Source organism: Aythya ferina (assembly GCF_964211825.1).
Source record: "Aythya ferina genome assembly, chromosome: 7".
NCBI classification, from domain to species: Eukaryota; Metazoa; Chordata; class Aves; order Anseriformes; family Anatidae; genus Aythya; species Aythya ferina.
The window spans coordinates 1,565,065-1,587,771 of NC_140302.1; the positions used below are offsets into that span (position 1 = coordinate 1,565,065).

Here is a 22,707-nt window from a genome sequence, read left to right on the forward strand (position 1 = left end):
CATGAATGCAGGCTGGGGTACAGAATACTAATTCCCACGTAAGTAAGCTCCCTGTATGCATGGAATAATCTGTTTTAAATACGCTTTCTCCATGTCAGCAGATAATAAGCACTTTTGGTTTGTGTGAAAATCACTGTGCTCAGGCTGAAATCAGCCACCTTTGTGAGCCTGTGCCTGGCTGGAGGAGCGTTGCTATAGCTGCCCCTGCAGAGGCTGCTGCGGGAGTCTTGTTGTCCAGGAGCGGCCGGTGCTGGCACTGCCCGAGCACATCGCGGTGGCTCACGGGCCCCGGCTCTGACTCAGCAATGCAGCACTAGGATGAAGATGTGATCCCCGATCTCCACCCTGTGTGACTGCTGCATGTCCAGCATGATGCAGGAGCCCTAACGTTCTTGTGATTTGCACCTGTGGTTTAAAGCATGACTCTGCTAAATATTATGCGGAAAAAGCAAATATTAATTTGCATTTCTTCCCCATCTTCAGTTGCACGTAGGTTCTTATCTCTGTCTGAGGATCCTGAAATGTGAGTGCCTTAGGCTGTAAACGCCATGTCATGTATTTGTCACACATGGGGGTTGTCCTGTTCCTCAGGGAGGGAGGGTGTGCATTATTTATTATTTTTTTGTGTGAGGATGGATGTTTTGTGCCCAGGCAGGTGGGAAGGAACACAGCTGTGTGGGGGGAAGGCTGGCTCCCAGGTTGCTCTGGCTCCTTGGGCTGAGCCGTTTGTGGCAGCGAGGGGCTGGTGCTACCCAAGATTCAACTTCTTTCAGTGTTCTCCCAACAACTGAAAATGTTGCTGCACATTGCTGTCTTAGTAAAATACTGTGTAATGCTCTTCTTTCCTGACTCGAGCCCTAATTACCAAAATATTAGCAGTGCATTAGTCTGAACTACAAGTGCCCAGTTCATCCTGATAGGCACAAAGCATTGCAGTGTGCTGAGCCGTGAGGATGTGTTAGCCTGACCTGCATGGTGCTGCCATGCTCCAGCCTCATGAGGTGCAAACCACAGAGCGCCTGGGAAAAATAAAACAATCTCTGACAAAGCTGCTCTGAAGAGCTGGGGTCGGGAAACATCTCTCTGGTGCCTGTCCTCTATTTTCACTAAAACAGATGAATTTTAGAGTGGGCACTGACCTACATAATGTGGGAAGCCTTGCCTGCAACTGTTTCTGGGAGATCAGCTGGGGGAGCTGGGTATGAGATGGGAAGGGGGCAAGAAAGTTTGTGTTTTTTTTCTCTTTTCTTTTTTTGTCTTTTTTTTTTTTTTTTTTCTTGTTAGCTATTTAGAGTCCAGTCTCATTAAATCCATCCATTACAATTCAGTGGCCTTTGAATGAATGGATTAATTCAGTGTTATTTTATCGCTTTCCTCCTGCACCCTGCAGCTGTGCAGTCTAAAGTTATCTTGTTTTCTCATTTATTAGTGTTGTAAAGGAAGCTCCCTGGAGATGATGCAGTGTGCAGAACACGAAAGCCTCTGCTGAGCTCGATTGCTGCGAACAATCATCATAACAACTCCTTAAAGGTGCAGCCTGGGCCACGCTGCGTGGGGAGGAATTAGCTGTACATTTCCCCTTTTTGCTGCTTCTCCTAGGGATCCCAGTGAAACACGTAGGAAGGTGCAGAGTGTCGAGGCAGCGGGTATTGATCAGTGAGGTTTGGGCTCATTTTTTTCTCTGGGATGACTGTGACTCACACCTTTGGGTAACGGTGTCAAAGCAGCTGCAGGTCCAGAAAAACAGCGTGAGGAATTGGACTTTGCGCTCTTCATTGCTTTCATATAGGAAGTGCTAGATTTTTGGTTCTTTGTAAACAGAAATCTCTCACGCTGAGCACAGCAGGCTTCAGAAACAACATCTAGAATATCTCAGGCCACTTCTGCTCAGCGGGCACTGCAAGGGCTCTGGTAATGTGCCACATTTGAACAAAAGCTTCCTATCTACTTCGGATAATATTTGAAAAGCTGTGCTGGATTTTGTCTTTCCTGGTAGCTAATGAAAGTTTGATTTGATTTTTGGGGTGGGCATTCATTCAGACCGGTAGCCTGGTATGCAGCGCTTCCACGAAACAGCATCCACGGCTGCTCTGGAGAAGCGACTGCGGGCGATAAATCCTGCCCTCCACCTCTGCAGCTCAGCTGCCCCTGGGCAGCCCTCCCCTTACAGCAAGTGGAAAGAAAACACCATGGCATTTCTAGGGTACAAACATTATGAGGTATAAACTGTGCTGGCTGTAGGAGCCCTCATCTCCCTGAGGTTTCCCCCCCTGCATGCATCATCCCCTGTGTTTGTGTTTCAAACGGAGGGGACCCACCCTGGGGTGTTGTGGTGGGCACGGGTCTCATCAGTGCTGCTGCAGCTCTTGCAGGGGAACACGGTGAGCAGGCTTTATCCTGGCAAATAGCTGTTGGCTGCGGGTAATGAAGGTGAAATCTGCGTTGTGGCATAGGCAGGGTGGCCATCAGCTGGAGGAAAGCTCCTCTGAAGCCATTTTAGGATTTCAGAGCTGATCTGTAAGAGTGACAGAGACAATGCCCTTTTTCTGTGTCGCTGCACACTGTGCTTTCCCACCTTCTAGGAGGTGCTTACAGCTTTTGCTTTGTCCAGAAGTTTCTTTTTGTTTTCAGTCAGACCTCTCCTCTGATAAATCCAGGGTAACAACCCTCTCACTCAAATTTTTCCTTCCTGTAGAAATTTAACATGAATAATATCATAGCTAGAGATCTCGGACCCCTCGGCAAGTCCCCCTGTGCAGTGGGCAGCCTGCCCAGAGCCCTGGGGATGGGGCAGTCCCTGGGCCGGTCCCCAGGCACAGATGTGAGCAGGTGAATCTCTGTGGCTTGTTGGGGACACTGGAGGGAGGAGGTGGTCTAGAAGGCCTGGTTTGGCTCCTGGCCTGAGGGAGCTTTGGGACACCTTGTCTCCCCCAGGAGTACTCGAGGAGCAGCCTGACCAGCACCTCTGTGGTCGTCCACATCACACAGCCGCAGGGAAGCTGAGCTTTCTGCAGCCTCACTGCTGAGAAACAGGAATGGTGTTATGTGAGCATGGTGGGGGGAATGGAGCCGGCAAGGATGAGCCTGCCTTTCCTCCAGCCCAGCCTCTGTCCTCTGCTGCCCTGGTACTGGCGCACTGTATTTTGCTTAGCCTGCGTGTTTACAGGTCCTGACTTGCATTGCCTTGGAGCATTTTTTCATCTCTCCCATGGCTTTGCTCCCGGCTCTTGGCAGGCACAGGTCAGTCCTGCTGCAGGAGGGCAGCCAAGAGGCTGTCCCATACAGGCACACTCACTTCCCAGCAGCAAACTGCAATCTCAATCCAGATGTGCTTTTCTCCATTCTGTGAGCTTAATGTTTTGCCTGAAGCTGATGTTGCATCAGGAAAGAGCTGACAGGTAAAGGTAGTTAAAGTGTTCCCAAAGGCATTGTACTTAGGCTGTAAAATTTCTTTGACTACTCCCTCCCTCTGCACGTAATTGGTAAACTGCTCATTGAGATAATTTCCTGCTAACAGGTTTGAATAACGGCTTAGTCCTTATGCTGCTTTTGGTGTGGTACCTGATAGCCAGAAACCCACATGTAGGTAAATGTGGAAAATAAATTACTCACCAGCACTCGTGGGCTGTAATTCCAGGTCTAACTACGTGTGGGCTGACTTAATGCCACTTTAAAAGGGAGCTTGTTTATGAGTAGCGGGATGACAGATCTGCAGGAGGGAATTAGGCTCGGTGTGGCCTCTACCTGTTAATTGAATCGGGCTGAGGTGCGTGCAGGTACGTCAGGGGTTGGCTTGCGCCTGTGCTGCCCTGGCTGAAAGCTGGAGCTGCATCTGCAAAACCTGATGGCACGCAATGAATCACTGTCACGTGTAGCCACAGCAGTGCTGGTGTCAGATCGGCAGAGGTGCTTTCAGCCTGCCTTCTGCTCGGCGCTGCAGCACCATCAGAGCAGGATGAGCTGGGGGCAGCCCGGGGCTCTTCTGGGTCCCAGGAAAGCCAGCAGCAGGTCAGCTTGCGTGAGGCTGCATGCTCCTTGGGACGCCGAGCTGTCAGGCCCCATTTCTGGTTGTGCTGCCAGACTTGCTCTGTGCTAGCGCATTAACTCCTGGAAATCTTTTTCTCCCCGGGTAGAGATAGCATCCATTTCTGCCAAAGCCATTTCTTTGCAATTAGCTCGGAGGAGAAGGGCCCCTAGCACAGAGATAAAATGCCACTGGGATGAGCAAGACGTTTGCTCTTTCCCTCTAAAGTCCATTGTTTTCAGGACTGATATGGCTGTCATCTCATAATTAAGTTCTGGAAAAATACCCGCATCAGGAGATTGAGGTTATAGTGAGAAAACAGTGGGTTTGATCCTAAAATCTAAGAATATTTAAGCATGGTTGGGACACTTGTAGAATACAAAACTTTGGGAAGAGGCTTAATGCAGCAATCATTGATATCATCATTAGGGCAATGCACAAAAATCCATCAGTGCAGTAGATGCTCTTTGGTTTAATTTTGGCTTTGTCTTATAATTATTTCCATTTTTAACCAAGAGCACTGGAGCTGATATTCACATATGTAAGTAGTGTTATATATGACTGGAAGCGACCTCTGGAGAGGCTTCAGTCCAACTTTAAGATAAGACCAAGTTCATCTATTTCCCCAGCCTCTAAGGACAAGAATTAAGTGTCAGGCTCCGGACTGTACTCATTATTCCAACTGAGGCCTTTCCAACACTGAACAGAGAGGAATCACTGGCTGCCTTATTAATGCAGCCCGTGAAATCTGCCTCCTGTTCATCAGCATTGCTTTGCAAACTCTTGTTCCGTTCAAGATGACTCCTAATGCTTTCCTACACATTGCTGCCTGACTTGTTATCGCTGACATAATACTGGGTATTTGATTTTGCCTTCCTCGGTGTAGGGATTTGCATGTGCTAAAACATTTTGAATCATGCCAGACAGGAAAGGTATCTATCAGAAGTAAATGTGGCTTTGAAAATCAACGTTGTTTCGAAGGTACAGTTAGTTTCACTCTGGGAAAGGTGCTCCGTAACAGTGGAGGGATTTCATTTCCATTTTGTAGGTGTTACGTATTTTGTTTCTAGCAGAAATATTAATAATTGCTGTAGATACTAATTTTCAGTTATTCCAGGATGTTATTGACTTCCTGGTTTCCCCAATGCACATCTTAAGATAAATGTATTTATATCCCAAACCACAGGAAATATTGTGCATTTATTGCTACAGTAATTCGGGGGTTTGTGGCAAGCAGAAAAAAACCACTAAGACAGGACACCTGCTGATTAGCAATGTCTTATTGACTGCGATTAGCGAAGATTGTTTTCTGTACCCATTCTAACATAATTTTCCATTAATATAAAAACTTGAGCCCAATGATATGTTCAGCTTCATGATACCAGCCTGGGGAGAAAAATTGCTCATTTATTCTAATGTGCTTAAAAGATTTTTTTGGTACTTGAAGAAGTGGTATGAGGTAGCTTGGGACTGCCTGAATTTCTTGGCGCGAGCCCTGTCCGTGGTGGTTTTGTTCTGCTTAGGGCTCTAACATCACCCTGGGTATGTGCAGATGTGGGTGTTAACCTCAGCTTCAGAACAGCTGCAGCGGTTCTAAGTAGCAATAGGATGGGTCACAATAATTTGTCAACAGACTTGTTTTCAGTCTCCAGTTCTGGGCTGAAGAACCTCTTTGTGCAACAGCATAATAACCAGCGGGCAGATGACTTTGACTCTCTCACTCGCAGGGGCACATGAATAAGACCTAATGAAAATTGTAGGGAGACAAAGAGCGATAGCTACTTCATGCTGGTAGCAAAGATGGTCCTTTCTAACACAGCACACATCTGTAACAGTCCACAGCTACAACACACTGGACAGGGCAAACAACTGTAAACAACGTTATCAGAGGACAATGTGGGCTGAATGCATGTTTATTCCAGATAAATTAACACAGGGCTGCTCTGCACGGCAGCAGAGAAAATAAAGTGATTCTTTGTCATTTGCAAAAGCCTGATTTGAAAAGAGGAGATTTAACCAAGCGTGTTTAGAAATGGAAAATTAGTGGTGATGAAAGAGTGATCAGTAGCTTTTCTTTCTCTGTCGTTGTTGCCTAGAAAGAGGGTCAGTACCTAAACATGTTGCTCATGAGAAATGCAAAAGAATGTAGGAGATGATGTAGCTTCAGTTCAGATTTTTGGTTATGGTGTCTTCATAGTCTTTAAGAATTTCTTTCCCTGAAATGACATTTGCTCTTCTTCTCAAAGAAATTAAAAGAGATGGTCTTTTACCAATGCTTAAACTTATATCCAATAGAAAGCCAAGCAGACTGAACAAATCCCTCCCTACCAAAATAAAACATCTGTACAAAAAAAAAAAAAAAAAAAAAAAGTTTGCCTGATGGGTCTCACCAGCTGATTGTAAGACTAGATGCAAAACACCCAGCATAGATTTAGAAAATGTAGATCTCAAAATTGTTCGGTTTTTAAAAGAAAAATACTTCTGTGATAAATATGCAATGTACTAAAGCTTATGAAATGCTAGCCTGAAAGCAGATCTTTACTGTTTTACCATGAAAATCATTTCCCCCCTTCCGTAAGTCTTATTTTTATTGTTTCTGCAGTTTTACCCTTGCTTGCACTGTCCAAACAAATAACGATACATAAATAGGATACATAACGGGAAAAGAAATCCTGAAGAAGGCAGCCATAAGGTTTGATGCTTTTGTACTCCTCCTGGTCTTGACTGTTGTTGTCGGGTACATTCCAAGTGCAGGTGCTGCATGACTCAGGTGAGGGGAAATCCTGAGACCTGCCACTGGTGCTGCCCCGCACAGCCCACCCCACAGCCATTCCTCAGACAGAAACTCCTCTGCCTCGGCTGCCAGACCTTCAAGGACCTGAGTGTGATTGTGGTGTATGCACCAAGCTATACACATGAGAAAGACAAATGTAAAATGTTAAAGTATTGTGAAAGCCACGGCTCTAATAATGCCCCAATACAGACAACCTCTAAGAGTTACCCTGGGAAAATGTATGGTGCCCCCTTTTGTGTGTGAGAGTGATGAGGATCTGAAACTGGACCGGGGATGAAGTGGTGACTGAGATGAGGGAGAACACCAGAAGAGCTTTAGTTGTTCAGCCTAGGAAAGGACAAGAGGATCTGTGATCACTCGCAGTTGATGAATCCGGGAGAGAAACGCTATGGGAGAGTTATATGAATTCAAATAAAAGCTAGCATGAGGAAAAATAGGTATAAAATCATCACAACTAAATAAAAAATTGAAGTAAATTGATTATTTCAAACCTTCATGGAGAAAAAAAAAAATGGGATGGACAAATAATTACTTCTAAACTAATTGTTTATCATTTATAAAACAAGGGACAAAATGAGACAAAACTCAAAGGCTGTTCTTAGGAAAACTGCGCCCTACCTTGAGGACTTTTTGTTTGAAAATAATAATTAAAAAGGTAGTTGCAACAGTTCTTGAGTGTTTGAAAGACTTTCATTCCTTACTGAAGAACTTTTATGATCAAGTGACCCATCTACATAATGTTAGCAGTTCTGTGGCAGCATGGCCTTGGGTTGTGCCATGGCTCACACTGATTAACAACTCTGCTGCTCTTTGAAATATGTGGGAAAACTTCCTCTGGCTGTAATTGCAATAGGCCCTTGCCTTCGCTGTGAACTAGGTGATAGAGCACCCACCCCCTGAGCACGCTGACTTTGCAGCCCCTACTGCATTTCACAACATGCTTGGAGCAGGCAAACATGCAACGTTTGCTACTACAAGGTTGCCCACAACCTAGCAAACTCATCGTAAGAAACAATCCATTAGTTTTTTTGTTTGTTTTTTAATTATTTTTCCTGTTTATTGTGAATTAGCTGTGAACAGATGGTTATAATGGCTGGATTCAGCTTACACAATTGGTTCATAAATGCTTTTATACTGAAAACTTCCAGTATGAAGCATTTGTTCTGACTGTCTTAGCTGTTCATCCTAATGAGATGATCCCTCTTTCTGCCTCCCGTTAGGCTGCTGCCACTCTCCTGGCCACAGGACTAGGAAATCATGCTTCAATTCATAGCCCAGAAGTGGAAGAGCTGAGTGGCAAAAGCATCACAGCTCTTGTTTTTGGCTTTTCAGGAAAAAGAGTCCTAAAGTGAGTTGGACTGAAGCATTGCCAAAGCCTTGGTGTAAAGGCCAGTTATGGACAGATGGAAAAGCAGGAGTAGTTATGGTAAAATCAATTGAAAGAACCAGTCGCACAAACAAGCATATGCTAGAGTTACCTTTTGATACTGTCTTTTGCACTGTTGTAAGTGCTAACTTTATTTCTTGTTATTAACTGTTGTTTCTAACAAATACTTCAAATCTGAACTTCATTTACTTACATTTTAAACATGATTTTATTACTGCCTCTTCAAGTGCTTTTTCAATTGGAATGCCTTCCCGTAACAAAGGAAGGAAAATTATTTGGCCTGTTGTCTTTTAGTCATCCCCTAGGAATTAAACTAGCATATTCTGAATAGATACTCTGAAAGTATTCAGAGTAAACCTCTCAAATGATTATTGTCAGGTTGCCAGGGCCCACACTACTAATTACTTTTCTTTTGCTATCAAAGCTGTATCTTTGAAAATCGAGCAGTGCGTTTACAGATTTTTTTCTAACCCATAACTACAGGAAAATACACCATAATTTGTGCAGACAATTAGCGTGCGGGGAATCGCCTTCCCCTGCGTTAGTACGGTGCTCAGAGCAGTCACACACATGGGCGCTGCTGTGGCAGCCGTGAGTAGCAAAGGTGTCCTAAGGAAGCCTATTGCAATCAGTCAGCCGAGTTCTGCCCCCGCTTCCAGATGTGCATGTGTGTAGCAAACGCCGTTACGGATGGGTGGAAGGAAGCAATGTGTGATTTCCCAAGGAAGGCGCTGGCCTCCAGAACAGCTCGCTGATGTGACTTGTGAAAGTACAGCAAAAAGACTGGGGCAGGTTGGTGTGAACTCCATTGAGTAAGCCTCACATACACCATGTGTAGACAGAGATGGAGCAGTTTTTTGCATGGCTCTGCACATCTTGGCTGTGTGCTGAGCTCAGCCTGCTGCCCGAGGGCTGCCCTGGCTCCTGCCACAGCACTGAGCCCTCAGAGCCCTGTGCCCGCTGCAAGGGGGGCTGTGCTGGCCAAAGAGCAGTTTGTCATGCCATGGACGTGCTCCTAACAGCCAGGATGCTGAAAAGCCAGCAGCTACAGTGAGATCTCCTGGTAGTTTCACTGGGTGAGACTGGCATCGTGCTTTGTTGGGTGGCAGAGGTGTGGGGATGGGAAGAGGGCTTCCTGGAGCAGTGGGAGTAAGAGGTCATCCCTCTGGCTGAGCTTAGTCCTGGTGGAGTCTCAGCACAATTTTTGCCTTGCATCTTGTAATAGCAAGTGCACCATCAAAGGAGGCCTAAACGTTTTGTGTATTATTTTGTTTCAGATTGGTATAAAAACTACTGGGAGATGAGAGCTGGGCTGTAAAGAGAGCCAGGGTGTCTCTCTGACGTCCAGGGCTCACGAGGAGCCTGGCTCCAGCTGCCCAGACCCAAGTGCCGGCTCCTCACTGAGTGGTGCCGGTGCAGGTGCTTGCTCAGGGTGCTGCCTTACCCTCTGCTCCTCAGGGCAGGCACAGCCAGGGGAGGGACTGAGGCCACACAGCTGGGGAAGCCTCTGGACTGTGGCTGAACTGAAATAGAGAGATTTTAGTTCTGGGAACCTGCACTTATCTATTGATTACAGCTCTCAAGCACGTCCTTCTTTTGCTTTAATGAAGCTACGGATGCATGGTGTTTGATTTAAAGCGAGAGAAAGGCAATTGGCTCGGAAGCCCAAACCCATATTTCTGCAGAAATGAAGCACCTTTCCCATCGGAGTTCTTCACAAGGGCCTCATGGCATCATTTCCCCAAAGCTACGCAACATTAACTTTGTATGTTTTTTCCAGAAATGAGGGAAAATTATGTGAACATCTAGTGTAATTAATTAATAAAAATAAGCCTTGTGGCAATGAAGAAAACCAAATAATATTCTTCCCTAATGTAATGAATCAGTTTAGAAATTGTAGAGCAGTAAATGTATCAGACATTGCATTTAACAGCATGTGCTGGAAAAAACGATGTAGTTAGAGCCACTGTTTTAGAAATGTATTTCTCTGAGAGAGCAGCAGAAAAAGAGAAAACTATAAATAGAATAAAGCTGAATATCAGTGTTTCATGCCTGATAATTAAGAAATCAATAACAATACTAAACGATACACCTGGCTCAGCTGCTTTTGACATTTGGAGGACCTGCACCTCCATGCTTGCATGTAAACACAGGATTTTATTCATATGAGCATTATCGTTGTTGTCAGGGAGACAGTCACTTGTCTGCCGTTGCCACACGGAGCATTTTAATCATCCCTGCTCCAGTCAGAACTCCTGCTTTTAAAATAGCAGACAGGCTCCTTCCCTCGCTTGCTCTGCATCTAGATACCGGAGACAGACAAGGCCCACATCAGGTCATGTGTGATGAAGGGAAAAAGTCAGGCTCGGAGAGAAAAGAGGCACCTATTATTAGTGCTCCCAAGACACATTGTTGTAAGACAAAAACCTGGTTTTTTCATTCTTAATGTGTTCGGTGTTGGTGCCTGCTATTTTTGCTGTCAGCTTTTCGTATTTGCTTTACTGTTTTATTTTTTTATTTTTTTTTAGCTTGTATTAAAGCAACAGCCATCTCACACAACATTTAAAAAAAAAAAAAAAAAAAAAAAAGCAAAGTGGTAGAAGAACTTTTCATCTTTTGTTGTTGAACTCAGTAGAAACTACCAAGGACCAGAATGCATTCAAATTGTGGGAACCCTGACTGCTGTTTGTGTGGTTTTAGTATTACTGAATAAATTCTACTGTGTTGGAAAATGTGCAGAGTCTTTGCCACCTCTTATTTCTGTCCTCTCTATAAATTTAAATTTTTTAATGAGACAGTATAGAACCGCCAGAAACACAATAGGGATTGTGAAATAATTTCAACCCTGGTAATTTAAAATTTGTGTCTGTCAATGCAGAATAATTGCTTCTCCAAAGACCAGCACGATTCGCCTGCGAGTTCAGCCTCTTAATCCAACTGCTGACTCCCAAAGGCATCTGGGCTGTGATGCAGGCTTTGCGTAATTCGGGGCTAAAATAAACACAGAAAAATACTCCGAAGTGGTTGGATTCACATGTTCGTCTGCAGTGTGATGGAGCTACAGCCACGATATATTGTATGAGCTGTGCTGAGCCGTCGGGCACCATCTCACCCAGGTTTGCACGTGTGTGGCCAGTTTGGGTAGGCTTTGTGGGGCTGAGGGCAAGGATGGCCCTGTGAGAGGTGTTACTGAAGGATGGGGGGAGATGGCCTCTCTGTATGGATTGTCATATCTTAACTCCTGTTAAAAAGACAGGAATCTCTTTTTTTGTAAGTCTAAATAAATAACCAACAGGTGGAATGGGGAATGGGAATGGGAAATGCAGAGTTTGTGCCATCTCTTGCTGATTGGTTTCCCTGTGGCCTCTGCAAGTCACACAGATCCTGTCTCCTACCTCTCTCTGTAAGGACCATTTCTGTATTTGTCTTGTGGGCATGTCAGAAAGGTTGTTCAGCTTACACTTGTGAAATACATTGAATAGAACTGTGTTGGACAACAGCTCGTTTCTTCCTATACGCAGCTTTGTGAGGTAACTATAGGCAGGCATCGGAGTAGTTTTTCAGAGCTACACAGCCAAAACAAGCAACTAGTTTATGAAGCAGCATTTATAGTTTTGTTTTTGTTGTTTTCCTTTTCTGCTCTGAATTATTTGAAGACTTTCTCCAGGGAGAGGGCAAAGCAGGGAAATCTGAGAGGCTCTCAGGGAAATCTTACTGAAACGTTACGGAAAGCAGGCTAAATCTTGGTATTAATGTCAGTTTTTCTTTTAAGATTGCATTGGAAAGGGAGAAATCCAAGGATAAATGCTTTATTTTTTCTTTTGAAGATGAATCTATGAGACAAATGGTCTAATGAGAGCATAGATTATAAATTATGTGATCTAAGCTCATATACAAAGTTAGTCTCATGCTAGAGAGAGACATCTGGCTGAACTGCTAGCCTGGATCTTAGGAATTTTCTGGATGTGCTGTGAATCCTTTCCTCTGCAATGTGCAAGTTCTCTGAGATCAGTCCCCTGTACAAAATAACCTTTTTTTTTTTTTTTTTTTTTTTTTTTTTCTTCATTGCATCTGTTGTGTTTATCTAACTGTGAGATTTTTATGATGGAGACTCCTTTTTTGTAAGTTTGGTATTTGACAAAATAATCCTACTGCCTAATAACACATGTTTATCAATGCCCACCTGGCCATGAGGTGACACATTGGTGCCAGAACTAATACTCATTGTCACTATAATCTGCACGAGGATGTTGAAGGATTCATAGCAATTCATAGTAGATGAAACAGTGGGAGTTTTGTGTGCATGTGTGTTCGTGTTTCCTAAACAGTAGGTTCCCTTTAAAAGTATGGCTGGGGGAGGAAAAAATAAAAAATAAAAAATTTGGAGATAACCAAAGCTGTTACCACAATGAGTTTGGATTTGCTGAGCAGCTTCTTTGAGAAAACCTACATAAGTAGGGGCAGGGACTGAAACTACAGAAATACAGTGGTGTTTTTTTTTTCATTCTGCTAGGGAAGCATTTAACTGAAAGTCAAGGAAAGGTGTGATAAAGAATGAAAAGTTAATGTTCCTTTTCAGGTGGAACAGAACGTTCCGAATCACCTGGCCAGGCAAATATCAAAACTGAAAGAAAAAAAATCACTCTCTTCTTCTACTCAGGCTTTTATGTAAGCTTCTTCTAGGAGTAAATTTTCTTCCCATGTCACACTGGCATAGTTTTTGCACAGTATCCATTTTGATTAGCACCTCTGGGCAAACTTGTGCCCAAGCTCCAGGAGTAATTTATAGCTCAGGTAAGAAGAGAAACCCATGCTGTTTGCAAACTGCACAGCTTTAGTTATCCTAAGTGTAATTCATCTTGGTGTAAATCAAGATTTTCACAATACAGTTCTGAAACTAATAATATATTCAACAAAATGTCTTCCCAAGCGTAGGCAATGGCATAAGTCTTCGTAGATTTAATACTAACAGAGCCTACTTTCAATAAAAAGCCACCAGAACTTTCCAAGCCAGTAGGGACCCACGCATTGTGTAAATGCATAGAACGTCAATAAAATGAACCTGGCAGGATCATTCATTTCCATTTCAGCTCAAAATCCAGTTTTGCTGATTACGGAGGTCAATAAGGAATATTGAAGTCTCCAAACAGGCATATTTTTTATCTTGTCTCTTTTTCCAAGTTGGTGAGAATGAGAGATGGGAAAATCAGGAGTACCTCTGTGCTCTACAGTGCAGGCCGAGCACTGCATCTTCACGTCATGCTGTACCCTATCAGGCTAGATCATCTTCCTAATTACACTGGCATAAACAATTGTAGCTTAATTAAATTCAATTGAATTGTACAATTGCTTTGAGAAGAAAAGAGATCTCGTTGAATTTACAGTCCAAAACAACATTTTAAAATCAAAACTAGTGCCCCCAGAAGCCATGCAAAGTGCTGGAAGCTTTGACTTCCTATAGAAGTTGAAAGGAGTTGAGTTCGATTGGTGGCAGATCCCCATTTGGCACACATTAATAACCTTTCTGATCCAGCTGCACGTTTTTGTGTGATGCTACTTAAACAGTACAGAGATGCACAAAGTTCAGAAATGAAATGAATTTGCTCCTTTTAGCAGCAGAATCTGGTCCCTTAATTCTTCTGAGGAACACATTAGCCTATGAACCAGTGCAAGGGCTTCTTTCAGGAGTGCTGCAGCATAAAGTGTGCAGCTGGGACCTGGTCCTTAGGGTGAGCTACTTCTGGGTGTGACCAGTCTGTTTTTAGGGAAACTTCTTAGAGTAACACACATCTCTGTGAGAGCCAGGATACCACAGTGACAGACACGGCAAAAAGAATGCAAAAAAAAACCCACGTTATTGGTTAAATAGAAAAGGAGTGGCAGGCAAATTTGTAAGTTGCTGCTATAACCTTTAGTTCCAAGTGCTTTAAAAATACCATTTCTATATACCAGCCTCCTTGTGGGGTGGGGAAATATGTCATGGCAGAGATGGTGGCAGCTTGCTTAGGATTATACGTTTAGTGGCAAAGTGGGGACTAGGACCTGGAAGCTCCAAGGGCCTGAAAAGCTGGAGGATGCTCCTGGTAAAATAGCAGAGAGTCCACACAAGTCATTTATTCTTGGTGATTATGAGAAATTTGGCCTTGCAGTTCGGTTTCCTAGCTCAAGGATAAGATACGAATACCACAAAGAATTATTATTCTTGAAAATTATTGAGGGGAAAAGGTCTGCTTATCTGCTATTTTACTAAAAAAGTAAGTATGCCACAGAGATACAAGAATGACTTTTTACTGTTTCCTTGAGGAGCTTTCATGTAGCTTTGGAAGATGAATATGGTCTGACCAAACATCACCCTGTGTAAGGGCCTGTTTGTCCCTCCCTAGCAGGCTCATGTGAACCTCTGAGAACCGCCAGCGATCTGGTAAGCTGGCCTGCTGCCACCAGGCACATCTGCTGAGGGCTGCTCCCCTAAAGAAAGCTCATCGATAGCCAGCGTGTGCTTTGTGCACCTCTCAGCCCTTCTGCGTTGGCAGCAGGAGCCAGCACTCCTACCACGGGGCTGCTGCAAGTCCTGTCTGAGGCTGTACATACTATGCATGCAATCAGCTGCCATTCAAGTTCACTTGTATGACGTCCCCTACGGAAATAAACAGATAAATTATTTACTGTGCAGGCAAGATGATACTGAATAGTATGACAGCTAAATATTGTGGTTACAGTAAGTTCCTGCGAACAGGGCATAACTTATTCATATTCAAGAAGTGCAAGAACTCTTTCACAAGCGAGATTTTTGTCAGTCATGTTGATTTTCCGTGTGTGCTGTACTATAGGATGTCCTCTTTGAAAAGAGGCCAATAAATTATTTACCACTCAGGGAGGGTGATACTAAACGGTACAGGGGATAAACCATGTAGCTGCAGTGAACTCACGTGTGGACGTTGTGATGTTCATGAACCATTAGTGGAGCCTGGCTTCCGTGCTAAGCTGGGGACCTGCCCCCCGTGTCTGCATTTCAGCTGTGAAACACGGCTGTCTTCTGCAGAGTGGGTACAGCTGAGGCTGGGGGTATCTGTCCGAGAAACAAGCTAGGTTTTCGGAGAAAGCTGGAGAAATTGGGGGGGTGTGAGGTGAGGGGGGATTCTTGCCTCTGTAAATCTGCAGGAGGTATCTGAGTCATTCTGGTGCCTCTGGCAGTGCCTCGCCTTTTTAATTTGCTGTCATCTCGGGCCAGACGCTGCCTCTGGTGGGCAGACTTAATCGTCTCTGCAAGGTGATATTGCTCTCCTGAGTGACAGCTGCAGGACACGGTGCGCTCACGGGTTGTTTTGAGGTGGAATAGCACCCTGCAGCTCATGTACAGCACACCGTGTTCGCAGGACTGTCAGCCACAGACGCTGACATAACGTGGCATGTCATTCACCAGAATTCCTCCTTATAAAGGGGGAGAGAAGAGAGAAATACCAGCAGAGATAGCAGGTGGACTCTTGGATACTGAAGTAAGTGGACTCAAGTGCTCATCCACTGCTAATGGCAGAATTTCATTCTGAAGACCTGACTCTCTTTGGAGGGCTGGAGGGGCTGGTTGTGATCGAAAAGGATGCTCCTTTGTTTTACACAGAAGAATTTTGAGGTGTCTGGGTTGATTATTTTGGTTCTTATGCCCTGTTTTAGGGCTCCTGGATCGTAGGTCAAGAATGAAATCCTCCTGCTGCAGCACCTAAGCCTGTGCTTGTGTCCCTTCATAGGGTGAGAATAGGAAATGACCACTTGTCAGAAAATGTTGAGGGAATGAAATGAGGAAAATTCCCTTTCCATTTCTTCATGCTTATTCTTAGAGTTCTTCAAATGCGTGTCTCTGTCCATAGGCCTTCTGCATCTCCTGCCTCCAGCCTGCAGTGCGGTGGGGCTCATTATTTCTGTGGGCTGGGAGCTCTGGTCTCTGGCACACAGACAGCAGGGGAAGCCCAGCGGAGCTGGAGGACTTGCTCAGGGCAGTGCAGCCTGTGGCTGTGGCAGGAGGCTGGACAAACCTCCTTGTCTTTTGCAGTGCTGCTAAGGAAGGAGATTTGTCACCCTCTTAATAATTAAATGCAGATATAGCTGCACAGTGAGAGCCAGTGAGAACGCAAATTGGAGAACATTTACCTGCAGAGTTAAAATCTGCTCGTCTGATTCATTCATGGAAGCCTATATATAAATGTGTTCATTGAAGATAAATTAGCTATCATAACTAATTTATTCTGCATATTTCCTATTAACTGTGTTAATTCCCTTAACTCACCCCACCACATTTCTCCTCTTTGCTTCAGTTCTGTTTTGATCCTGTCAGCACTGGTTTGAATAAAGTTTTACATCATGTCTACTGTGTTCAAATACTTGCCAGAAACAGTCCTATGCTCACTCTCGCTCGTGTAGCAATCTTCTCTTACAGCGTGGAGGTTTTGTCTTTTGATTTTACCTTATGGACCCTTGTGCAAGCAGAGTAGTTTTGGGTTTTGCCTTGTTGTGCTCTATCATCTCTGGCAGCAGGTCTGGTTGCTTGCCCGTTGCTTACTGTTGTAAATAAAACTGCCACTTGGCCAAAGCCTGCACTGAAGCCCCACGCCCAGCCCTTTGTGTGGAGGAGCTGTGCAGTGCTTCGTAGGATGCTTGAGCCGTGCCTGACACCTCACATTGCTATGCAAGCACCCCCACACGAACCCAGAGAGGAGTCTCCCTGCAGCCCCTGCTCTGCAGAGCCCAGTGCCTCTGAGGCAGCGCTATGGGGAACAGGGCCTCCCGGCGGGGCTCCCCAGCTGAATCCCTTCCCAGAGCATGAATGGGGTGGATAGGGTGGGAGCCATGGACTAGCAGACACCATCATTTAGTCTACAGAATATCACAGAATAGTTGGGAAAGATGCTACCATTTCAAGGAGAATCGCTGTAGAACAATGTTTGTTGAAGCCATTTAGTACGAGGCGCTCAGAAACACTCCGTGTCACGCAGCATGCTGAAGGAAATGCTGTTCCTTTCCCTGCTTTGGAAGCTCCGCACTGTTATTGCAAATGCAGTTGCTGTTTGCTGTTTGCTGAATGCCTGGTGCAAGCAGATTTTCCCAGCAAATTTCTGAGGAATTTCATGCTGCTGATTCACCTCCAGGTGCTCCCACATCTCGGCTGGGGGCTGCCACCCCGGGCAGTGTCCGTCAGTGCTTGGCGGTGTGACTGAACCTGGGAGCAACGTCTGCTTTCCCATGGGGCTGAAAACCCCGTCCTGCCCGTCAGGCTGCTGCGGCCATGCAGTTCTACAGGATGGAGCTGTTGGCTAAGCGCCGTGCTGTCAGCATGTAATTGCTGGAGCCGGCGAGAGCTAAACGGAGGCTGTCCGGGCGGACGGCAGGCTGCTGGGGCGGGGAGGAGGTCACCCTGGCACCGCTGCTCGCAGGTACCTGCAGGGGATGGCTGATGAGGGCTCAGCGGGGAGCTCTTGCCAAGCAGCAGCGGCTGTTTTGTGCAAAAGCAACCGTGGCTTTTGCTCTCCCAGGCTATTTCCAGCAGCTCAGTGGGAAATCCAGAGAGGCAAAGGAAATCCTGCTTGCCTTAAGACTGGCAGATCCTCAGGGCCTAGGAAAGGAGAGTTAGTGATAACTGTTGCTTTTCCGAAGAGTGTTTGTTTCCGTGATGACCCCTCACTTCACTCCTTCAGTAAAAACCATGGGCTATTCAAAATGCCGTGCACAGGATTTTAGTTGACAGCTATTACCAATTTTCTGCAGATTTCTCTGGAAGCCAAACTCATCCTCCAGGGGGAAGAGGGTGTTTAAGCATAGTGGGAGTCTGAGTCTCAGCTGGGACACGGCTGCCTGGGGTCACGGCAGCCCAGCACCTCACGGTAGTTGGGCGAGTAGCCAGCACGAGATACTCAGCCAGTGCCATTGTAGCAGCATGTGCAACTCCCCTGGGCTTTCTGTTTAATACCTGAACAGGCCGACCTTTATGAGAGGTAGTTGAGAATTTTGTAAACTTATGTCAGAATTTTTGTTTTGCTTTTCTGCCTTTTTATATCCCCATGGGTGTTTGTCTCACATTTTTGCAAGTAGGGCATGAAGATTCTGGTTCCTTCTGCTTGGGAAAGAGGATTATTTCATAGCCATGAACTAGACAAGAAACTATATCTTAAGCAGGTAATTTTTACCCTTATGGACAAATGTTGTCCCTTATTTAGTACAAAGCTGTTAACGATGATCATTCCCTCAAAGACTTTGAACAGTCTTTCAGGCAACCTGAGCTCTGAGCTCCTTCTCTAGAAACAGAATTTCTGCCTTCAAGTCTGCTCTCACAGTTAGACAAAGCTGGCTGGGGTGTTGAGTCGTATTGGGAAAATACTCCCTCCCAGGAAAAAAAAATAAATCAAGGAAAACAAAAGCAATCAGTCCCGTGCCTGGCAGGTGAATGTCCCATCCACTGCCTGAGCGAGCAGCTCAGGGGAGGAGCAGACAGCACCAGGATTTTCACAGCTATGGGGTGACCCATGCCTAGCTGGGAGCTGCAGGGGAGCATCTCCTGCCATTTGCTTCTTCTGAAAATGTCCATCTGAGATGTAAAATCTCTTGCTATGTTTAATTTACAAAGCCCTCTGTTAATATCTCCCCCAAATGCTGCTAGTGGAAATACTTAGGTCTAGGGGAATTACTTAGGCTTCAGTTTCACAGGGTAGTTCTCTCTCTGTATAAATGCAGCTTCAGAGATAATTTTGAAGCACTTGAGACAAAACCACGATTCCAGTAGGTACTTCTAAGCAAAACAAGTGGTACTAACAGCTGTGATCTACCTAGTCCTTCATTTAAACACCCTTAGACATGAACTTTGATAAGTAGATTATAAATGACAAGTGCCATATTTTAATGAGGTGTCAAGGTACAGCTAAGAAATGTTTGGGTAAACTGGAAAATCCTGCATGCATAGAAAGCATGAGCAGATGAATCAAAAATGATATATTTTTTTTTATATAAGATCAAAAACAGTGTAGCCAGAGGCTTTCTGACTTCACAGAGAAAATACATTTTCATCGAGTACTGATTTGCCACATCTCTTCATGAAAGGCTACGGTAGCACTATTTTTAATCAGACCCACAGCAACAAAGCATTTGCCACGCTGATGTTTAGGAAGGGTGCAGTCCAGGAGTTAACCACTGAACGGACTCAGAGAATCGCTTAGGTTGGAAAGGAGCTCTGCGGCCACGTCAACCATTAACCCGGCCCTGCCAAGTCTACCCCTAACTATGCCCCTAAGCACACATCGTGGGTTTTCGACCTTCCCTGGGCAGTCCAAACCAATGCTTCACAACCCTTTCAGTGAAGAATTTTTTCCTAACTTCCAACCTAAACCTCCCCTGGCACAAGCTGAGGCTGTTTCCTTGCCCCATCGCTTGCTGCCTGGGAGAAGAGACTGACCCCCACCTCACCGCAACCTCCTTTAGGCAGTGTGTGTAGGACCACACTATTGATGATACCTGTATAATTATTCCTCCGAAAGCTTCCAACAGCATAATTCTCAGTAGCTGAATATTTATCTAGACAAGGGTGCACACAGACCCCAGCAAACAAGTCTCTTCTGTCAGGCTGAAAAGGAGAATCACTCCTTGCTGGGCTTTGATGCAAGGGCAGAGCAGGAAAGTTCCACAGCGGGCACAAAGCAGCGCAGCAATTTACATTGGGAGCATCGCTTGGCAAGCTCCAGTTCTTACAAACAGTACAAACGAGTGAGTTACAGCAATTAGTAGCTGTGTGAGGGTGTCCTCATCTTTAATGAATCTCTGCAAACTGCTGCTTCTCCCCAAGACCTCATTAAAGCCTTACAGATTTGGAGAGTGGAAGAAATTGAGTTTTTGGCCTGGAGTCTTTGCAAGTGCTTGCCAGATACCTGGCCAGTCACATCCCAGTGAAATGAGTCCCCATTCCCAGGGACAGCCAACAAACTGAGGAAGGGTTGTACCACCAGCAGGCTTAAGGGGGACTGTAGGTAACAGAAGGGCAATGATGTCTGGGGGCAAGGAATTTACCAACACGTAGCTGAGGTGCGAAGAAATGTTGTCTTTCTCATGTTGGTACGGAACAAGTTTTGATCAGAACATATATTAAGAGAAGAAAATAACACGTGTATTTCACCTTGTGTCTTCTCTCTGGCCAATGTGTAAATAAGTTGGTGAAAGTTGGGGGTTTCAAAGTAGGATCAGATGCCTGTCTGTTCTAATATCTGGATTTTCACCCTATTTCTCGGGCCTTCTGATTTGTTACTTTGGCACAAGTGCTTCACATTTTTATTCTGTCTTTCCCTTCTTGATTGTGGTTTCCAGCCTAAAATACAGATAGCCCAGCAGGGTGAGAAATGCACGAGAGCCTCTTAGCTGCAGCTTTCAGTGACCTACACGAGCAGAAACTTGATTTCCCTGAGCAGGCATGCACTTGTTCCTTGATGTCCTTTCCTCATGATTGCTGGTGTAGGGCAAAGTGCTGATACTGTGTTTTCTGACCCAATGTCTCGGATACTTATTGTGGCATTCCCAGGGCTCTTTCTTCCCAACATCCCTTGTTTACACACATTTTAAGTAATATCATTTTAATTCTTGCATGTATCTCTTTGGCGGTGTTTGCTTCAAACCTTTTCCCGCAGGCAGCATCATAAATCTTGCATGAAGTGTCTATACGTTTCTTGTCATGGCTTTTAATGACTTCAGCAAGTCTGCAGTCACAGCCACCCTTCTTGTGTTTGCTCACTGCTTTTTCTGCTTCGATGCAGGCATTGGTTCCTGTTCATTGTTAGCGACAATAACATTTCTTTATTTTCTGGCCACTGCAATGCTTTTGTTATGGGTGTTCCGCTCTTTCTTGGTCTTTTTCTTATTTCTTTTTTCTATTTTATGCTGCCAGTTAAACCAATAGCAAAGATCCCCTGGACTGCCTTGATTGCATCCCCGCTTGTCTGAAAGCCCGATGGGAGCTCTTTGATTGTATCAGGTATTCTGAAATCATCTCCTGGTTGATGCAGCCTGGGGAAAAACAAGCAATGTGCCACATGGTCTGTGTGTGCCCCGCTACCTGCCACACGTGACAAGGAGGTCATTCTCCGTGCAGCTTCGTGCTGTGACACACAAAGCTGCTCTCAAACACAGAACGTCCCCAGTGCTTCTCTGTGCTCGTCAGGCAGCAGCATACCAAGGCACGCACCGGTTTCAGTGCCTTCCTGACTTACCGAGCTAGGGTGTGTTTGCAAGAAAACTGTAAGAAGTATTAAGTCATTTTAGGCTAGTAGCTGCCAGCATAAAGAAGCTGTGAGTGCTGTACCTCTCAAATGCAGCACTGCTTTCTGCAGGGGTGAGATGTTTTCCTTCCCCCCCTTGCCCTTGGCTGTGCAGGCAGGTCTCCCGGCCTTGTGCTGAAGCTGGGGAGAAGCTGGTGCTCACAGCAGCGTTACAGAGCCGTGCTTCAGCACACCTTTGTGTCCTGATCAAAATGTTCCTCCTGAGTGCCAGTGCTGAGGCCCCAGCAGCTGCCAGCACCGCACTGGGAGAAGTATCAAGAGCTGCTGGTTTTAGCCATCGACTGGGATCGCAAGAGCCATTTATTACTGTAGGACTTCTTGTTTGTCACGGACTTGGCACTTGGGTTAGATAAATCTTGTATTCCCTTCCCTCTTCACTCCCAAGTTTTTCAGGTCCTGCCATACACTCAGTGTCACTTGGCACTGAGACTTAAAGATGGCAATTACAGGCAAAAATCACCTAGATAATAAAGCATATTGTTGCCTGATCTTACCTTTATGCTCTGATCTGAACCTCCTTCTCTTCTTCACGTTAGCTTTTCTCTGCTATCACTGTTTGCTTTGTCGAGCCTGCAGGTTAACCTTCTTGAAAGTTCAGTTCTCATGCTGTAGCAACATGTTTATGTATCTGTCAGTTGAAATAAGGAATAAAAATATAAATAGTCACACAATATATTAGTCACTCACAAAACAAGCTATGCAGCTTTGCACATAGAGATGGCACAATAGGAGAAAGGTTGCCGGGGTGAAGGGTGCTGGCAGAGCAGTCCTCCTGTGGCATTTCTGTGTGACAGGTCGGTGCTGGGCACAGGAGGTGGGAGAGCAGCAGGGTGTGGGCACAGAGCTGGGCACACAGCGGCTGCACACCCACCTTCTGCTCATCCCTACCCGGCTACGGAAATGACCAGGAGACCCAATTCTAGCTGCTACAGTTGGCCCATGTGTAGATTTTCTCCAGAAAAACTGCTACATTCTGCAGTAATCTAATCTGATTTTCAAACTATCCTAAACAGCTTATTCTTTTTCTTCTCTGGCAGTGTTTCTAAGTCATGTGGATTTTACAGGTAGGACTTTAAGCAGTACAGAATGCAGCAATCCATACTAAGGTAACTGGAACAATTTATTTTGCCATGTTTATCAAAAGCCTTTGGTCTGCACAGAATTCAGAAAATATTCAGGGAAAAGCAGGAACCTGGAAGGG

The 22,707-nt window shown here is 45.2% G+C and overlaps 1 protein-coding gene across 2 annotated transcripts in view; it reads left to right on the forward strand.

Moving 5' to 3' along the window:
• Positions 1 to 22,707, forward strand: part of PHYHIPL (phytanoyl-CoA 2-hydroxylase interacting protein like) — a 122,717-nt gene that overhangs the window by 30,610 nt on the left and 69,400 nt on the right. Inside the window, exon 1 of one of the 2 annotated variants that reach the window (XM_084526165.1) lies at positions 11,202 to 11,321. The exons of the other annotated variant lie outside the window; for it this stretch is intronic. The gene's annotated coding sequence lies outside the window, so the exon portion shown is untranslated. Of the gene's footprint in view, positions 1 to 11,201; positions 11,322 to 22,707 lie in introns of those variants that run through there. 2 annotated transcript variants of the gene reach the window in all.